This window comes from Strix uralensis, chromosome Z, assembly GCF_047716275.1.
Source record: "Strix uralensis isolate ZFMK-TIS-50842 chromosome Z, bStrUra1, whole genome shotgun sequence".
Classification (NCBI taxonomy): Eukaryota; Metazoa; Chordata; class Aves; order Strigiformes; family Strigidae; genus Strix; species Strix uralensis.
Window position 1 is genome coordinate 80,299,390 of NC_134012.1, and position 20,665 is coordinate 80,320,054.

Consider the following 20,665-nt stretch of genomic DNA (forward strand, 5'->3'; position numbering starts at 1 on the left):
ATCAAAAGTAGAGCTGATTAGCATAGCATTTCTGTACTATCCAATCCTCCAAGCTTCTAACTTCCATTCCAGAACAAAAAGTAGAAATTTTGAAATTTCCTACAAAAGAGAAATCTGGAAGAAGGAAAACAAGCAAAATGTCCGAGCAGTTGTTTTGCATCCACATTATTGTGTGGAAGGGTGTCTTGGGATTTGTGAATCTGGAAAAAAATGATTCTTTGATATCTTGATATCAATTCTTTGATATTTTAAGGTGATTTGCTTGTTAGGTCTAGTCCACACCCTGGAAGGCATCTTACTCCATATCTCTGCAACATTTCACTGGGAGTTCATCAAAACCAACTAATTTCAATGAACAAAGCTGTTTTTTGACAAACCAGTAATTCCTAGTGAAATTTTTTAAAGCAAAAAATGCTTGCCGCCTCTGCTCAGAATAAATGGTGATTGGGATGGGGAAAAGGAAAGGTTGTTTAGAGGTTCTGGCTAGTTTCAGGCTTGCAAATCTGACATGAAAAAATCAGCTGTCAACTCCTCTGTGTCCCATAAAGCACTTTAAATTAAAAGCAGCAAGATGCTGACCCTGCTTAAGTCACACTGATCAATTACATGTGGACAGCATCCTGCGGTTTGACTTGCCATTGTTACGTGCCCATCGTGTTCTCAGAGACGAAAAGAAAACTGGTCTAGGTATCTGATTTTAAATTATTTTTATAAAATAGCACAGAGGAGTTCAGATAACTTTGAAGCAGTAAGACTCGTCATTAGATACCTCAAGAAAAGAATCTGATTTTTGAACTTACACTGGTACTAGAAAAATCATTAGTATGGCCATGGATTTATAGGGTTTTTTAACATCTTATTGCTATGAATTGTTAGATCCACTTTGAGAAGAACTCTGCTGTTCTTTAGGAATTTCTGTAAGTCTCCAAAGTAAAAACTTGAATCTTGTACACAGTAGTAGTTTGCATTGGTGTTTTACATGTAAGTACATTCATTATTCTTAGAGCTTATCATATTCTCTTAGACTGATCCCCACATTAAAGTCCAAAACTGGACCATGTTAATATAAGAGTGTTTTCAGTGAAAACTTAAATGCATGATGGAATATGGTGCATCCTGCAAGGAAAGGATACAATAGTTCTTGGTATAGAATATATATATGGTCACTATAGCTTCCACTGCTAGACTTTTTTTCTTATCTGACCCAGAAGTTGTTTGATACTTGTTTAATACCAAATGCTTTTTCAGTGGATAGCAGTGGCTATTTCTGTCTTTAACACTAGTGATGCTGAAGCACAGAGACGTAAAGAAAAGCAAGGAAGTTATTCAGCATCCCCATTAACAACTATTTATGGAAGCACAGAACCAGTAAAATCTACTTTCCTTTATGTTTATGTTTTGTTGTTAGGCTTCTTTGTTGATAAGGTGTGAAAACCAACAGAAGTTTTTTCCACCATTAATCTTATTAAAAATACTGCTCTTGTATGAGGATTTCATAGCTAATAGAGATTGCTTTTATGGTGCTGTTTTTTGCCTTAGTTTCCCCTGTGCTTGGTAGCTGAATAAACTTGTAATAAGCTTATGTCTTTGATCAGTTAGATAATGACTTTGGACTCTTTAGGAGATAGCAGAGACATGCAGATGTCCCTATGCATGCCCACAGTGTGATCATGGAGGCCTTCATTCCTTTGAAACCAAAGCAAACACACAAAAAAATATTATGGTAGAAAGGATAAAATATGTACAGGAGTACTTATTTCTAGATTATAGGTCAGTCTCATTAAACCTCTTGCATAAAGAGCTGAAGAAACAGCAATTGATACAGTAGAAGTGTGTAGTTAGAAATGCTTTCTAATGCATTTTGTTGGCAGTTTTAAAAACACAAGTTCCTTCTTAAAACGTTCCTTAGTGTGCAGCTGAAATTAACTGCCCTTTTTGGCCAACAAAGTTTAAAACAGTGTGATACTGCAGAACTACCAGCCAATGGAAGGTTAGCACAGAAACACTGGTGTTGTCACATAAGAGAAGAAACTAAGGCTTTTTTCTTGTTCTTACTGCAGTAGAGTTTCTGGGTGGCCTGATGGTGCTAGTCATCAGGCTCTGAGTCTGCCAAAGATTTACATCTTTTTAGTAGGCTTTGGTAGAACTGAACCAAAGTCTAAGTAACTGATACTCAGCTCTCAGAAGTGTACTTCTATCCGAATTCTTGTACTTCTGAAAGGCCATAATTTTGATTCAGGAAAGTTTCTTGCATTCTTCACTAAATGTGATTCTTCCCTTGACTGAATGGTCTATTTCCTAGCCTATGCTTGAATAAGCCTGCTTGGTATCAGAAAATTAAGCACCCTTAATCTGAAGTTATGACTGGATAGCTGTGCCCTGAGCATGGATTATGTTCTCTGCTCATTTTGTTGTCAAATACTTTTACTTTATGCAATTAAGTTTGTGTTCCAAACCTGTAACACCATCTCTGTGCTAGCCGTTTTAGAAGTGACTCCTAAATCTGGGGCTTTCTCTAATATAGGTTTTGCTTCCCACAAGGAAGCTTTCCTTGTGACCTGCTGGTTGTTGTTTCATATACCCCTTAGCAGGGTATAGAAATCAGGTTCCTTATTTTTAGGTATGTACTTCACGTTCATATATTTATGTATGGCACAAACACAAGCTTCTATAGGTATGTCAGTGATAAAAGGAAAACTAGGGAAAATGTGGGCCCTCTCCAGAAAGAAACGGGAGACCTGGTTACCTGAAACATAGAGAAGGCTGAGGTACTCAATGACTTTTTTGCCTCAGTCTTCACTGGCAGGTGCTCCAGCCACACTGTGCAAGTCACAGAAGGCAAAGGCAGGGAGTGGGAGAATGAAGAACTGTAGGATCTTCTTCACTGTAGGAAAAGATCAGGTTTGAGACCATCTAAGGAACCTGAAGGTGCACAATTCCATGGGACCTAATGAGATAAATCCACAGGTCCTGAGGGAACTGGCAGATGAAGTGGCTAAGCCACTGTCCATCCTATTTGAGAAGTCATGGCAGTATGGTGAAGTTCCCACTGACTGGAAAAGGGGAAACATACCCCCCATTTTTAATAAGGGAAAAAAAGAAGACCCAGGGAACTACAGGCCAGTCAGTCTCACCTCTGTGCCTAGCAAGATCATGGAGTGGATCCTAGTGGAAACTGTGCTAGGGCACATGGAAAATAAGGAGGCGATTGGTGACAGCCAACATGGCTTCAGTAAGGGCAAATCGTGCCTGACAGATTTGATGACCTTTTATGATGGGGTTACAGTGGTGGTAGATAAGGGAAAAACAACAGACATCATCTGCCTAGACTGGTGCAAAGCATTTGACACTGTCCCGCACAACATCCTTGTCTCTAAATTGGAGAGACAGAGATTTGATGGATGGACCACTCAGTGGATAAGCAATTGGCTGGATGGTAGCACTCAAAGAGCTGTGGTCAACAGCTCGATGTCCAAGGGGAGACCAGTGACGAGTGGCATTCCTCAGGGGTCAGTATTGGGACCAGTGCTGTTTAACATCTTTGTTGGTCACATGGACAGTGTGATTGAGTGCACCCTCAGCACGTTTGCCGATGACACCAAGCTGTGTGGTGCGGTCAACATGCTGGAGGGAAGGGATGCCATGCAGAGGGACCTTGACAGGCTTGAGAGATGGGCCCATGCAAACCTCCTGAAGTTCAACAAGGCCAAGTGCAAGGTCCTGCACCTGGGTCAAGGCAATCCCAAGCACAAATACAGGCTGGGCGGTGAGTGAATTGAGACCAGCCCTGCAGAGAAAGACTTGGGAGTGTTGGTTAACAAGAAGATCATCATTACCTGTCAATGTGCGCTTGCAGGCCGGAAAGCCAACTGTATGCTGGTCTGCATCAAAGGAAGTGTGCCCAGCAGGTTGAGGGAGGTGATTCTCCCCCTCTACTCCACTCTTGTGAGACCCCACCTGGAGTACTGTGTCCAGCTCTGGGGGCCCCAATATAAGGGACATAGACCTGTTGGAGTGAGTCTGGAGGAGGGCCGTGAAGATGATCAGAGGACTGGAGCACCTCTCCTATGAAGACAGGCTGAGAGAGTTGGGGTTGTTCAGCCTGGAGAAGAGAAGACTCCAGGGAGACCTTATAGTAGCCTTCCAGTACCTAAAGGGGGCCTACAGGAAAGCTGAAGAGGGGCTTTTTACAAGGCTGTGTAGTGATAGGACATGGGGGTAATGGTTTTAAACTGAAAGAGGGCAAATTTAGATTGGATATAAGGAAGAAATGCTTTACTATGACAGTGGTGAGACACTTGCCTGGAGAAGCTGTGCATGCCCCCTCCCTGGAAGTGTTCAAGGCCAGGTTGGATGAGGCTTTGAGAAACCTGACCTAGTGGAAGGTGTCCCTGCCCATGGCAAGGGGGTTGGAAATAGATGATCTTTAAGGTCCCTTCCATTCCAAACCTTTCTATGATCTCTCAAGAATACCGAAACTCATCATTTGTACTCAGATGATGGGGACATCCCAACCAATGGACAATTGAATTGGTAGTCCAAAGTTTATGGAGGCATTTACTCAGTAACTGCCTTATAAGCCCTTTTTTGAATCTGCAGTTTATTCACATGTCCCTATTTAGAAAAAAACTGAAGCTTATGCTTTCATACTGTGCTGAAGTAGGTTCCTTTAGCAGTGAAGTAAGGGTCAGTAAAGGATGTAGTTTGCATTATTTTCTGCTCTAATACAGAAAGTCTCTGTCACTTTGTCTAAGCAAATTGACTGTTTTGTAGAATAGGGAATTAAAGTTTTGAAACAGAAAGCATAAACAAAAATGAGAATGAAGTGTATTAAAATCTTGATATCTGCTGCTTACTGTCCCCTTCATCCCAATGTCAAGAATAACAACTCTCCAGGCTGTTCTGGTGGGTTTTGAGAAAGTCTGTGACTGGTGGTAAAGCTCTTCCCTATGGTCAGCTTTTTCTTCTGCAAGAAGATGAGCAGCAGAAAGATAAGAAAAGTATAAGGATGCTTGATAGCATTAAAGCAATAAAGAAAAGATACAAACCTGTCTGAGTAATATATGAAGACCAGCAATAATAAACCCTAGAGGTTTCTTTGACCTCAAAAAAGTTCAGAAAGAATTGGTAGCACATTATTAATGTCAGTCTTTCCAGAAAGAAAATAGCTTTTTATACGGCTTTCCATATGTGAACAACTGAGAGTGGCTACATTTAAAAAGGAAGAATTCATGGAGCACTGTATGAATGTCGGATAGGTGGGATAACGTACTCTGCTGCTGCTGTGGCTGGAGGTGTGCCAGCAGTAAAACTTACGAAGACTAGAAGTAATTTTCTTCCTGATAGAAGCTGTCCTGTCTTACAGCTGTGTAGAGCTTGACAGTGAGTTAGTGGTCAGGAGGCAGAGGGAGAACACTGCAGATGACTATGCTAGCTTTGACCTACCCGCACACTCCTCAGAGTATGTTAGTGGTTGTGTATACCAGATCATTCTTGCTCTTACCTTTGCTGTAGGGAAAGATTATCCTTTTCCTTAGTAGGGAATGTTAGAAAGAACTGAAGGAAGTACTATGAAATGATGTACTGACTTGAGGAGTAAGTAGTGAGAGGAGTAGAGACAAGGACACTGATGTTTGGAAGGTTTAGGGGAGAGCTTGGAAAACCGGTGGCAAAACTGAGCAGAAGAAAGTTTCCTTTGAACAACTGCCAAGATTTATTTAACCCACTAGAATAAAGTTTCCACAAAATAAAGCTTCATTTATCTTTCTGAGAGTGTGTTCTCAAAGAAGCAGGAATCAGTCTTTTCTGCTCACTTGTATAGTGACATTTTTGAAGATAGTTCTTCCACTGCCTCTGTCCAAAATGTCACTCTCTGACCACTGCTGTACAGCTGGCTATTACAATTGCCTAGTACTGTAAGCAATCCAGTAAATTTTTAATAGAGAAGCCTGTTTTCATCATATTGCCCGTGGTTGACAGTGAATAAAGATAAATATAATGAAAGAAAAATCTGTGACTGTTTCAAGATTAAGAAGAGTTCTGTGAGACTACTCTGCTGTCTCTGTGATTTAGTCAAATGCACATCATATATCTCAAAGCCATTAATGATTCAAGTTAAATACCAGTGTCCAGTACTGAACTGAAATACTGACAGAATAGAACCAGGGGAAACATTCTCATTGACTCCAGTGGGCCAATGATTTCACCCACTATTTTCTCAAAATGTCTGTTCTATCACCCCAAAGCTAGGATAAGGCAATGAATTAGGGAGCCCAGGTTTGCTTCTTGATTTAACCATTAGGGCAGGCTGCTATATACAGGAAGACTGGAGGAATGAAAATCTGGTATAAATTTAAGAGGCCACATTCTGCAAAGTAACCTTTACTTCCATTTGGATGCCTCTGTTTCCTTTTTCCCTTGCATCCCCATGGGGCTGTCATCTTTCACTCCTGTCAAGATTGTTTATTAGTTGGCCAGATTTGCTGGAAAGCAATTTGAGGCACTCTGGCATGCTGCTTCAGTGGTGCTTCCAGCTCCTGCTGAAATTCAAGATTATGGACTTGAAATTGGAATTGAACTCTGGTCTCCCACTTCGCAGCACAAAGCATGACAATTTACTAAACACAAGAAGCGTGCTCTAAAGGTTAAAAAAAAAAAAACCAACACATAAGGAAAGGAGCAACAACTGAGAAAGTTGCTTGTAGGAATGTCCATGTAAATGAAAGTTAATGCCTTGTAACAAAAGTAAAAGAGCAAATTGAAACAAAATGTTTAAATTGGCACCAGCAAGAACTCTTTAAGATTGCTGGCTCAGCACTTGAGAATTCAATGTTCATCTGAGTTTAGGATGGGAAACTATATAATTAATGTATTTTACATTATATATCATATCATTATAATTATTATAGTAATTTACGTTATGTATTAGAAGCTCTATGCTATATATTAGCCTTTGCGAAGATGTTCTTTCTGTGAAAATAGAAGAATCCCTGGGCCAGACTCAGAGCAGGGAACTTTCCAACGACATAGTTGTAAATTCATTAAAACTTTTTGTTTGTTTGTTTTGTAATAATCTATTTTAGTGTCGCCGCTAACGTTTTTTATTGATGGAGGTAGCAACACATGCTGTTCATGCATGGGCTTTAGTAACACCATTTATTTCCCTCTGTTTGATTTGGCCTATAAAGTCATGACAGCCATCTTTTTTTGTTATCAATTTTGGGGTGATATAGTATTTTCCATCACCATCTGGATGTTGAAAATTAATTAAAACTAAAACCCCAGTTTTCCATTGCAGAGCCAGCTGTTAAACAATAGCAGCAGCCAATATGGTGATGATCCCATTTTTGTAAAAACAGCATTAATGTTTACATGCCAAATACCAAATACTTTATAAAAACCTTTTAGCAAAAAGGGAACAACACTTTAGCGACTGAAAAACAATTTTAAAAAAGAAAACAAACCTACTTACTATTATTCACTTGTGGTTATGAAGTTTTACTTAAATTGTGAGACTGGGCTGATAAGAGCCACTTTCTTAAAGCAAGAAGACCTGGAGTATGTTAGTATGGTTTAGCAGTCACATGAAAAACTCCCCCACTGTTCAAAACCCCATGGTTTTCTGAGCTAATTCACTATATAATTTATTCCAATCAATGTGATCAATGGCATGAGATTTCAGCTTAAAGCATTAATGAGCTTTGAAACTTAACCCTATTGATGCAGACCTGACTTTGACAGTGAGCCCCTGTAAGTTTAGTGGGTCCCAGCAGAGCATCCTAAAATCTCAGAGATGGTCTGTGTCATTCTGAGCATGGAGGATCAAGGCTATAGCTTCTGCCACGTTACGAATTTCATAGCTTCATCATAATCACGCTACTAATGACTTCTATTGTACATAAATACTTTATAGCTCTATTTCCTGGATACAGTTTCTGGGTGTCTGGACTTTTGATTTCAAATTAATTAAAGATTGTCCAGTTGAAAAAGTGCTAAAAAATATCCCCCATCATTGGAAATTTTATGTAGAGCTAGCTGACAGAAGCATTGAAGATGATGCGTCTGCAGCAGTGTCCTCTTTAGAGATGTATTTTCATATTGGTGATGATTTTTTAATTTTTTTAATGCTTGGTGTTGGTCTGCTGTTGTTTAAAATAGCAGCTGGGGACTGATTTCTCAGATCTGCAGCAGATGAGAACGTTCCCTGTAGGATTACTAATACCATGAAGAACAAGGTGGGAGCCACCGAATTTTTATTTACACTGTGCTGTAGGTGTGAGTGAAGCTGTGCTGACAAATGAAAATGGGGTTAGGCTTTTGTTTGGTTTTGACTGCTTATGGCCTAGCAATTTGATCTGAAAGCATCTCCAGTTCTCATGTAACTCATTTTCAAGGGGGAGTTGCACAGTGTGAAGAGAGAAACTAGCTGAAGGTTAGGCCATCCTAGGGCCTGTTGCCTTGCAGTTTTATCCCCACGGGATTGCAGGGGAATAGGATTGAAAGCTGGTTTGCATTTGGAAGGAAACCTGGAGTTTCTAGGGACACTACACCCAAGAGGCTTTTATAAAAGGGAACTGTGGCACTGCACTGCATAGGAAGAAATGTCCTTCCTTCAAGCACACCCCCAAGAAACACAGCCAAGAACACAGGCCATGAGTATTGCTTCTTGGTAGTCGTACAGTTCGTGTTTCCAAAGCTCAGCCTGCCCCCTTGGTTGCGGTTTTGTTTAAATTTGCATCTGCATTCCCATAGCTGAATTGCAAACTGAACAAATTATGTAAAGCCCATTTGAATATGCATGTGTTCTATAAACATCAATGCAAACAGAAATGAGGGCTGAGACAGGTTAAATCCCTAAGAACTTTTGTGTCTTATCACAAGCTTTCCTCCGGCTCTGAAATGAAACAGTGGGGAGCATTTCACCACTACTAGCTGACATGCTGTATCAAAGTTTGGTGATGCTCTGACAAAGCTCTCCAGGGAATGTAAAAAAAAAAAAAAAAAAAAAAAATTCACGGCCGAAGCACATCTGTGCATTCATTTAAGCGCTCCTTTAACCAAAGCCTGGTCGCTGCTGGTTCACACAGTCGGCTATCTGAAGGCAGGTGATCACCCTTATTTAGCAGTACCACTAGCCACGTGACAAGAAAATGGTGGAGGATCTGTATTCCTAGTAAACTGCTACAGAAAGAGGGATGCTGAAGTGCAGCAATAAAGCATCTTTATTATTTTTGCAGTAGAAAGGCCTCTTCAAGTCTTTAGAAGGTAAGCATCTCTTTACTTCGAGAGGCTGATATGCAGAAGGTTTTCTGATTAACGGGTCTATTGCAGTTACTTTAGACAGAAAAAGGGGAAATGTTTGTCAGCATAATGCAAAGCACCCAGGACCTCCTTACTGAAAACCGGGCAGCTGTATTTCAATTCTGTTGCAGCTCTTTATGAGAGAATCTTACATCAGTTCAGTGGGATTTCTTTTGTCTGAGAGCAGGCACGGTATCTGTAATTAGGAAACAAAACTTCACTGCACAGTCACCTAGCTCATTAGATTATTTTCAGCTTGTTTGCCTAGCTCTGAGGATACGGTGGGAAAAAAAGGAACAAACATCGGGCATTGTCAGCAGATAACTTGCTTTTAAGACTGCTTAATTACTAGCATAGCGATTGTTTGTGATAGCTCTCATTGTAGACTAGACAATAGTATTGTTTTCAGGTTTTTTGCTACCAACTGAAGCATATGAGTTTTGTATTTTTTGCAATTTTAAAAAAATGTTGCAGTGAACAGAATATGTAATCTTTGAATGTTAACTGATCAAGGATGCAGCAATAATCTCAGTGGTAAGAGGACTGAAAAATTACTGCAAAAGTTGGTTTGTACGTGCAGTATTTTTGTTTAAATTTAATTATAGAAGCTTGATGCAGCTCCATTCAGTTGTTTGCTTTTCTGTCTGTGATGAAGGAATGAGAATATTCTTCAGTTTTAAGTGTGGCAAGCAAACAAATGATAGTGATGTACAGAAGGCATTGAAAATATACAGAATGTGTAAATATTAGCTACTTAGAGCAACACTGAAAGGAAATGTGTGCAGGCTTGGTAGGTGTATTTAGCCAGAATCATTCTGAGTAAGTGGGGGACAGACAGAGATGTCATTTCTGGACTTGCCTTTATGCATACTCTCGGGAAGCAGAGCTGTGTTAAGAAAAGGAGGATGCATACAGCTCTAGCAGCACTGTCAGGAGGCATTACGGCAACTGTGGGGGTCGGGGGGAAATGACACACACCAATCCTCACCCTGCCAAAACACCTTTTTTCCAGGGCTGCCGTGTTCTTCCCACTACACTCACCCATGCTCTCCACTGCTATCTCTTGTCGGACAGGGGAGTACTATGGTTTAAAATAGCCTTTTTATTCCAGCCTTTGATAAGTCTGGCTGTTATTTAACCCTGCATAAATCTGGACAATATTGTAGAAAATTCGTGTAGTTAGAGACAAGTCTATTTTTTGCAGAAGTTCACTACTTTAAAAACTTTGATCCTGCCACAAGCGGTCTGTTGTGGTTTTGTGACATCTCCATAGTATTTAGCAGTAACAGGAGAGCAATGTTATTTAACAGCTTGTAATTATCTGTAGGAAAAAAAAAAAAAACACAAACCAAAACGGTCTTTAAGCCACGGTCTTTGTTCAGGCAAAAGATGCAGCTCTCAAGCTCATCAAGAAATAAGGTATAGGTCAGAATACGATTTTGTCAGCACATGTGAATATTGATAAAGCTGTTTTTATGACTGTAGTGTCCTCAGGACTGGACATACTTCCTATCAGACCCTGTACAAATATCCAGAAAAATACGGTGCTGCTGCAACAACAAATGAGACTGAGGCAGAGGGGAGGATGGGAGTGACAGTCCAGTTGCTTGACAGTTTTCTTAGTCTTGGACATTGAAGGAAATGGCTTAGCTGTTATGGGATTCTACAAATGAACTTGTTCAGATATTTCTAATTAGTTCTTAACGTATCTTGTAGATTGCGGTCTTCTCTATAGCCATTGCAGCTGTGAAAAATAGCAGCAGATCAGCCTTATTTCAGGCTACCAGATGAAACCTGACTGTGCCCTACAAGAAAAAGATCACTCTCCTTTAGCAGAAAAACACTGACAGCAAACTCTGAAGAGCTATCTGATGGATACACCTTTGACTGCTTGTCTAAAGCAGTAGAGTATGTAGTTAACCTTATCCTTCTATTTGCCAAGTTACAACGTGTGAGGAGTGCTGTGGGAGGGAGGAGGAGCCCCATTTTCTTACCCCTTTTCCGAACATTACTTCTTCAGTCTGGCATTTCCTGTCGCTTGCTCTTTCAGAGCATTTTTGCTATGTCTGATATTATCCTCTCTCCCACACTTAGGTGGGTTTTTAACTTCCTACTGCTTCTGTGGCCCTTCCAACTCAGTGACAGAGTTCTGCTTCTGAAGATAACTGGTGGCTTTCTGCACCTCCTGTCTCCCTTTGCACATGCCTTTTTAGACCTGCCTGCTGCAGGGTCTGACAGTCTTTCCTGCTCTGAACACCTCCTGCTAGTGCAAGCAGGCTGCAGGACTGCCTTGTTTGGTGCCAGTTTTACTGCTTCAGTAATGTGCCTGGGTTAGGTGTCTCCTCTGGCTCATGGTGGGGCTTTTCCTGTGTTTTTCCCAAATTGAAAATCACCCAATATGGATGAGAATTTTTCAGTTACCAATTTACACCCATTAGGGTATTTCCATTTTAATTTGCTGGTTAAAATTCCTGCTGCACATTCTGCATTTTCACTTATATTCTCCTGCTATCTATTACATCTGAAGTTTAACGTCAGTGTCTTTTTAGACCCTTTTCTTTAGCTCAGTCATAGCTAAGATAGGGAAAATGTAGCTGTAGTTAGTTATTTGTAGGTTTACTGCAGTAGATAAGATAGGAATCTAAATTATAATAACATTGAACATCATAAGTTGTGAAATCATAGTTACATTAACGTGGAAAAGATGGAAAGATGGAAATTTGGAAGTACAGTGACACAGAAGTGAGAAGAAAAGAGAAAATGAACAAATTAACAAGATTCAAGATATTGAAGGAATAGAAGCTCTTTGAGAAGGATAAGGAATGAAGTCATAAATAGGACCAGAGAAGAAGCATTATGAGGGGAGGAAAAGGTAGAAGTCATACAGTGTAAAAAAACCTGTTGCCATGTATCTTTTCCTGTCTATCATCATATTATAAATTGTGCAGAGGCTGATCTTGAAATCAAAGGAATGCTAGAAAAATCCTAATGCTTTAATGAACAGATCAGTAAAAGTGCTATGAATGTATACATCTTGATGTTAAGCGGGTGGTTACAATTAGCGGCTCTGAAGATCTTCCCTAAACACATTTTATGATGCGAGCAAGACAGAATTCGCCTGTTGTTATATTCTTTGTTAAAACATTTGATTCCAGCTAGTACAGTATGGTAATAAGTATCACCATCATTGTCAGCATTCATACATGCAGAGAAACAAATCCATTAAGCAATGCAAAAAGTTGACAGTATTACGGAAGAGCCAAGTAGAAAACAGGAAATAAGCCAGAAGTTTGCTCAGTTTCAGACCTAGTGGTTATTACTAATGGTTAAAAGCAGTCCAAGGCATTTCAGAATGTCTTCGTTTGGAAGTAAATGTGCTTGATAAGGTGTGGACTATAATAACAGTTGGAGGGGAGTTCTTACGACTCCACTGGAGAATCTCAGTCGGGTATAAAATATAGAACTTCCTACAGATTTTTCTGCTTCTGATCCTGCAACCTCTACCCCATTAACTACTCTCAGGGCATTAGCATACTTCCTGGAAGTGCAGATGGTCACACTGGGTATAAGGTGCATACTGCTTTTTCAAGTGCTTGTTCATGTGCCAGTTGCAACATTTGAAGCTGCAGGTATTCTGATGAATGGTCTTGACAGCACAGTATGGCAGGAAAATGGTCACTGAGAATCGCACATGCTGGAAGGAAAACTGGTTTTAAAGTGAGGAAAACTAAAACTGAGTTTTGTCAAGGAATAATTAATTGCTCAGTGAAAGTGGAATGAGGGAATCGGGTCCCAGATCTGTGATTAGGCCTGGCATTTTAGTAAATTTTTAGAAATACAATTTTCAAACAAAATGTATTTGCAGGTTATACTTAAGGATCTTTTAGATCAGATTGATATAGCTCCTACTTTTTCTGCTGGCATTATCTTGTTACAGTGCGTTTGTAGTGTTTGTTCAACAGTGGTTGTTGATTAACAGATCATCTAGATGTTATTTGTAGAATATTAACAACATTTATTAAGAGCAGAGAGATCAGATAAGTTTAAACAAGCCTTCTAAATGCTAATACCACTGTAAACCTACATAGCTAGTTGCCAGACCTTGTGATCTTCCAACATTGATGGAGGAGCACCCATCACACAGGCTCCCCAACTTTGTGTTGTTAATTCCAGTAGTTTTCCACTGGCTCACTAAAGATTAAGCAGCATTGAGCTAGGTACATAACAGAGGACAGCCCTGCTCTGAGGGCTAAGATTATGTGGTGGTATGTGAATGCAATGACAAAGCAGGGCAGTGGATGCCAAGTGGCATATTATTTCTACCGTAGAGTTTGTTACTCTCTACCTGCTTTTGCATACAAAATATTGAGTTAAGAGAATATTATTAAAATGGTAATACTATGAAATGCTTAGCAGGTTCTACACTCCACTGTAAGAGGTATAGTTGAAGACAGAGCTATTTCATGGGTGCAGTCAGATAACATTGCCTTAAAGAATTGTCTCCTGTCCGTGACCATGACATGAAGTTATGTGGTGCAGTGCAGGTCACTAGGAGTCAGCAGCTGCTTGAATCACACATGTCCTTCTTCTCTGACCCCTGTCTGATTTGTTCTTTTTCTGGATGCCAAAATGAAGCCACTGGGGTCTGACTATACCAGTCTTTTTCAGTGGAAACTGGTTATGAGAATCAGTAGTGGCATATAAAAGATGTTATAAAGAATTCAGAAAAAACCTCAAAGATTATTAGGCATCACATATCAGGAACTCACAATTAATGGACACTCTCAAAGTTAATTTCTCTGTTTCTCTTCTGTAACAGTGAATAATTCCTTATCTTTGACTCACAATGCTGTTGCCCAAGGAATGTTAAATAATGTTTGGAAATGCCCAGTACTCAGGTGATTAGCTCTGAAAAGCCCTAGAAAGGACTGATTGTCCTGTGTCTAGAACAGTGTTTGAATGGTGCACAGTTAGTAATGCTTGGGGATGCAGAAAGGACAAGGTAAGTTATTAGTTGTTCTTTGGATTGCACTGTCTTTCCTGTAGCATCCTATGGCCTGCTGGTGACAAACCTCTAGGAAGACTTTTGGGAACTCTGGGATCTGCTGCAAGCAGCATCAACCTTGCTTGCATTCCTAAGAACCATTTCAATCAGACTTCTAGGTTTGAGACTTAAGTCCAATTTCCCTCATTCTATGTTGAGATGCCTTTTTATTTCATGTGGCTGGAAGTCACAGATACTTGAAGAAACCTGGAGCCCTGGATTCCTTCCATAAACCTTCCTCATCCATGGGCATATGCATAAGGTTGCTGAAATAGCCTAGTGAATCCCATTATCACTCATCTGTTTACTCAGATTTGTCCCTTCATGGCTCTCTGCATCCCTCCCTGGCTTTGCCTGCTTCTCTTGTGTTGTGACACAGGGAGGGAGCTGGCAAGGAGTCAGGACAGACACCCTGTGGCTGCCTAGCAGCGCCGTGTGCTTAAGAGTAGCAGCTTTTATTTTTTAACAGTCTTAAACTGATAAGAGCAGGCAGGAGATCCTACTACTATGAGGGGTACGTGGAAAAAAATGAGGGTTACAATGTAGATTTAAGACAAGGAACAAGGAAAAAGATGGCTACATAAACAGATACTAAACACTAAAGTTGATTGGAGACTAGGAAACATTTTCATAAAGAATAGTTTAAAAATTTATTTAGTGGCCCAAAGCAAGAATTTTAACATGTTTCCAGTTAACATACTGAAATACAAACAATTTAAATCTGGTTAGAATACAGGATTTTCCTACAGAAAGGTTATTACCTCTTACAGACATGCCTAAGTTTTGATCCAACTTTGATGCTGAAAATGGATAAAAAATCAGCACATGGAAAACATCACATAACAGTATAATCAGTAAAAGAAGCTTTAAATCTGAAGAGTACAGTGTAAAAAACTAGGACGTTATGACTTTTCCTAATTTTTAGCAAGGTTTTATTCTGTGCTGTCGAGAAAGTAAGTGGCATGTTTTTCTGTAAAATGGCAATATCAGCATGTGTTTATCTACTATGCAGCAGTATGACAGTGATTAGTTAACATTTGCACAGATGTTTGATGAATAAATCTTTTGGCTTAAACAAAGCACCATAGATAGGTTTTTTTTTTGGTTTTTGGTTTGCATCCAGAGATGGGAATAAAAGTCTCATGCTATGCATAAATTCCAGTGCTCAGTCTATAGATTTTTCCTGAACTAATTTGTGATTAAGAGCTACCAAATAAATAGCAATAGAAACACAGTTAGTTTAGTATACTAACATATGGTTGCTAAATGCAGCTCTCAGGAGTTATAAAATGAATCCATTTTTACAAGTCACCTGTGTACAGTATGATTATTTTACACAGCTGTGAGTAAAAGTAATGACTTTTTTCTAGTCTCAGATATCCTGGAGTGGATTGCTTCCAGTATGCTCATTTTCTTGGTATGTGGATGTCATTGAAGCATAGTCTCTGACTGATACTGACTGAATCCTGCACAGTGTATGTCACTTTGATTTGTTGCATATTCTGCTACAGTTTAGGGATCATTAATTTTGCTGAACCTGAAAAATTCACACTGTGGTCTCCTTTATCTCTGAATAGGCAACTGCAAAAATTTTTGCTTATTGTCTGGAAGTTTTGTAGCAAAGGACTAGTTTTAGGAAGTAATTTTGGGGGTTGTTTTTAGTGGGTGCATTTGTTCATGGGTTTCTTCTTCTCTTAGTGCACAATCCAGCTGGGCTTTTTGGGACTAATGTTCCTGGTTTCTTCCTGTTTCTTTATGTGTATTTTCATAAAACTTTCTTAAGGCTAAAGCTGTTATTTTGTCAGGTTTTATTTTTCAACTTTATATACTAACGCTTTATTTCCTATAGCATCTCCTTTTGGCTATAGACACAGTTGCTACTGATGTCTAACAGTTCTCTGACTTTGCTTGTACAACATTTCACCCATCTCACATGGATGATAAGCATCAAAACACAAACACATGCACATTAAATTAGGGTTTGTTAGTAGTCCATTAGCATTAAAGGTCTCTGAAATAACACATCTCTGTTGTAACAGTTTATGGAGTTGCACCTAAACCAGAAGAGCCATCCTCTATTTGAAACGAAGGACAGAATGACTATATTGTTTTTTCTGAGCACTCCAAGAAAGAGTAATGATTTCAGAAAGTAGATGCATGCTGTTTTTTTAAAACGTACTATTGTAGCAACAGTCTGTGAATTTCTAATCTCTAGCGTTTTCTGAACAAAAATGGAACAGCAATTACAAGCCACAAACTTGGAGCACAGATATATAACATATGAGAGAAAGGAAAAGATGTTTTATTTGGATATAAATGCAAAACAGTTTCTGTTCTAAAAATGGAATAATGTATCAAGTGTTTAATTATAATAACAGAATGGAGTTTGCTATTTTATATGAGGTGAACATTGGAGTAGCTACAGAGATGGGTGATAGCAAAACGCTCCTTGTTAAGTCACCTATCTGGTGAGATATTTTGGCTTTAAATTTATGTAAACTTCTGTAGCATAGAATTATAGACTGAAGAGGAATATAGCGATTACGAAAACACATCAACTCTTGATGTAAAATCTGATTTGGGAAGTGAGTAAAGGTTTGCTTTAGGCTCCACTTCTGAGGCTTTTTATTGCTTCTGAGCATGGAAGAACAGCTTTCTCATTTTCTCCAGAAGAGGCTAGACATCCTTCAGGTGGAGCAATCAAAATGCTGTGAGAGCCATTAGTAGGTTGCCTCTGGCAGCGGAAAGGCCAGAGATGGGCTTACCCAAGGTACTGTGTACTCTGGCCTTGGCCTGATGAAACACTTCACCCTGCTTAATCATAAGGGCACTTTCAGGTGGAGCCATGCTGAGGGTCAGTGGACGGGCGTTACTGGATGAACACCAAGGACTTTTTCATACATTCCAAGGAAAATACTGTACTGTCATGTCCAGTCCCTCTCGTTTCACCTTTCTTGGTCTCTGTGCTTGCATAAGGGCAGCGTTACAGGGCGGGGGCGGGTGGGGTTCAAAGGCAAAATACTTTGTGCTGCCTGTGTTCTGCAAAAGCAACTCAAGGAGGAACTTAAATTCCCTTACCTTGTTTTCATACCTAAAATTTCACAGTTCATGCATTCTTCCACAAAACAGCTCAATTTTTCACTGCAAACTGGTGAGACAGTGGGCTATAAGCAGGACTTTTATTTCATCCAAGACCAGGGTGTACCTGCATAATGTGTGGAATGTGAGAATATCAAAAAAGCCAGCAGATGTCTAGTCTCTGAATAACCTTTTCATTGTACTTCATCTCCCCTCCTCCCATTTAGTTTCCAAAACAAGCATGTATTAACATGAGCTGAGGTGATTCCATCCATGTCATTCCTTTTACTAATTGTGCTTTGAAACTTTATAAAAACCTTCAACATCTAGTGAAAATTTAATTTAAAATTGAAGTATTTCTGTGTATAGAGGGAACAACACAGAAGAAACATGATTTACTTATCTAGAAAAAGTGTTTGGCACTTGTGAGCTCCACTTCAGATTAAACATTTGCATTGGTGAGTACAGAAGCCTGAAAAATGTATACAATTTAAAGCCCAGCTGGTGAGCAAGTTGTGGTGGGTTGGAGTGGAAGGATTGACTTTAGAAAGCTGACAGTCACTATTGGATTAATGTTGTGCTCTTTTGCAGGTTGTAGGTGTTCAGAGCAACACATTGGAGAGATTATTTTAGACTAAAGAAATTAACTTCTTGATATGGAATAGCTGCAGTGCAGCCTGGGAAACTGGTGATATATCACATATGACACAAGGGTGAGGCAGCACAGCCCATAGGGATTATGACATATTGCTGTGAATATTCAGAGCTGCTCTTTCGAAAATAACAGAATGCTGCTGTACCTAGAGAAATCGGGAAGGATAACTTTTATTCTGAGAAATACTAATTTGAGAGGGCACTAAGAATTAAAGATTATTAATTTATTGAGCTGTAAGAATGTCTGAACCAAGAAAGAGCAGGGAAAGAATTTCAGCCTCCACCCTCTCCTCCTTTCATAAGAATTTGGTATCTGTCTCTGATCCACCTTTGAGAAACAGGGGGTTTTTAGCTACTGCTGAGCAAGTATGTAGACCTGGATTATCAAAGCGAATATGGAGTAACCTGAGTCCCAGTGCAGCTGATCCTTAAATGACTGGTCTGTGTACCACATAAAAGAAGTCATTTATGACACAAAAAGCTTATTTGACTTTGACCTCTGTTCCTAGTGAAAGATTCCTTTTATCAATCCAATAGATCATACCTGATTATAGTGGAGCTTTCTAAGTAACTTAATTTACTTCTTCAATAAGGAGCATTCATTAAAAGGAAAAAAAAAAAAAGTGTTTTGTTTTTCTAGTACTTTTGGCCACATCAACCATGGCATCACTTGCACCTGTATGGGAGGCAAGGAATTTTGTAAGCCAGGATTTTGGAAGTATGTGAAGTAGTCTGTGGGAAAGGAAGAGGAGGTAGTTGCTTAAGTTTTTGGAGTCCATATTCCACTACTAGGGTTCCTGCTGAGATCTGTTGAGAGCTTGTGCACAGTCAGAAATTACTCTGCAAGGTGCTGGGCTGCTCAGCATAGCATGCTCTCAAAAGCCATCAGCAAATGGGGAGCTATGTTTTTAGAAAACAAACTCTGTATATATCCTGTTCATTCTCATACTGATGAGGAGTCTGGAGCCATTTGTTTGAGGTACAGTATCACAAGTCATGCTCCTAAACCCCCCAGATTTGAAAGATGCCTATTAATTTATGACTGAACAAATATTAACTATGGCTTTTAAATATAAATTTTCACTGAATGTAGAGTATGTATGTCTGGCAAGGAATCTTTAATCTGTTTGGGTAAAGCACAAGTGAAAAATTTGACTAGCTCCAGAGTCGGATTCTCTCTTCTCTGAAAAGCCTGTTGACTGTTTATTTGACGCTAAATGAGAACCTGATATAATTTAAAAAAAAAAAAAAAAAAAAGAGAAAATCTAATCTTGGATTTCTGAAGGGTGATACCGTCTTTTATGTGATTGAAAATACAATGGATAACTTTGTGTCAGCAATGCTTTTGGTAACTGAGCTTAAACTGGTTTTTAACTGCTTGTCTTGCCCCAGATCTTTCAGGACTACAGACTCTTGCTTCCCCAGTCAAACATTCCAATATGAACAATATGGATTATTGACATTAAAAACACTGTGCCATCAAAATAGAGATTCTCAAACAAATTCTGATGCTGTTTACTTGTAATCCCTAAGCGAGTATTTTTTGAGTATATTGCCTCTAGCAGTAGCCAGATTTCAGTAGAAATTCAAACAAAAGGATATGAAACTCAGTCTCCTAGAAATACACCATTCTTGTAAACACAACTGTAACATAAAACTCTGGTTTAACTCAGCTATAGTAGTGCCACTTGTGGAGGTTTGAACTCAGCCGGCAGCCAGACGCCACGTGGCTGGCCGTTCACACCCTCCCCCGCTGAAATAGTGGAGGGACAAAAGAGAATTCGTACGTTGAATAAAAAGAAAGAATTTACTAAATATAACAAGAGAACAACAGTAACAATAGTGAGTCCAAAAAAAAGAAACGGGTAAAATGCAGCAGTGGTTTACTGAGCGCAGCGACCGCCCCGCCCCCAGCAACAAGACCCGACAAGGACAAGCGGTCGCAGGGGAGAGCGAGCCCACCCACTTAAATCCCTGGGCATGACATCACATGGTAAGAAATACTCCAATGAAAGTTAACTCCATCCTCTTTGAAACCAGGACACCACTGAAAGCAGAAAAACATTTTAAATTTGTGTTGAGAAAGTGTAAGAGAATCTAGACAAGGCAGTAATGCCAACTCCAAGTACGTACACATTTTTTTAAAAAAAAGATAAAAACGCCACAGGGAGAAAAGCGGTATTGAGGCAATTCTAGAAATGTCATGACTTAGGATAATTCTGTCCCAGGCATTGCAAAAATTTTAGGCAGCTCCTAAAATTCTGAATTAATTACTTGTGGGAAATTGCTTTTTTCAGATTATAATTATCACTGTTTCTGTAGGAATAAAGTATATAAAACTCAGTCATGCACTTATCATACAGAGGAGATATCTTCATTCTGCTCAAACATTTTTACAGGCTTACTGCAGAGAATACTGTCTCTTTTTAATACAGAAAGTCTAAAAATTCACTGTCCTCCAGTAACTTACTCTTCACACAACTTGAAAGAAGAGCATTTCCTTTCAAATAATTTCCTGCAGTGATTTCGGAACCTTGTTCAGTAAGGAATTGTCATTTGGTGCGATAATGCTGTAAGAGATTTTATAAA

General features: G+C 39.4%; 1 protein-coding gene across 7 annotated transcripts in view; it reads left to right on the forward strand.

Moving 5' to 3' along the window:
• Nucleotides 1–20,665, forward strand: part of PRUNE2 (prune homolog 2 with BCH domain) — a 148,438-nt gene that overhangs the window by 94,886 nt on the left and 32,887 nt on the right. The window contains exon 1 of one of the 7 annotated variants that reach the window (XM_074856171.1): nucleotides 8,734–9,264. The exons of the other annotated variants lie outside the window; for them this stretch is intronic. The gene's annotated coding sequence lies outside the window, so the exon portion shown is untranslated. Of the gene's footprint in view, nucleotides 1–8,733; nucleotides 9,265–20,665 lie in introns of those variants that run through there. 7 annotated transcript variants of the gene reach the window in all.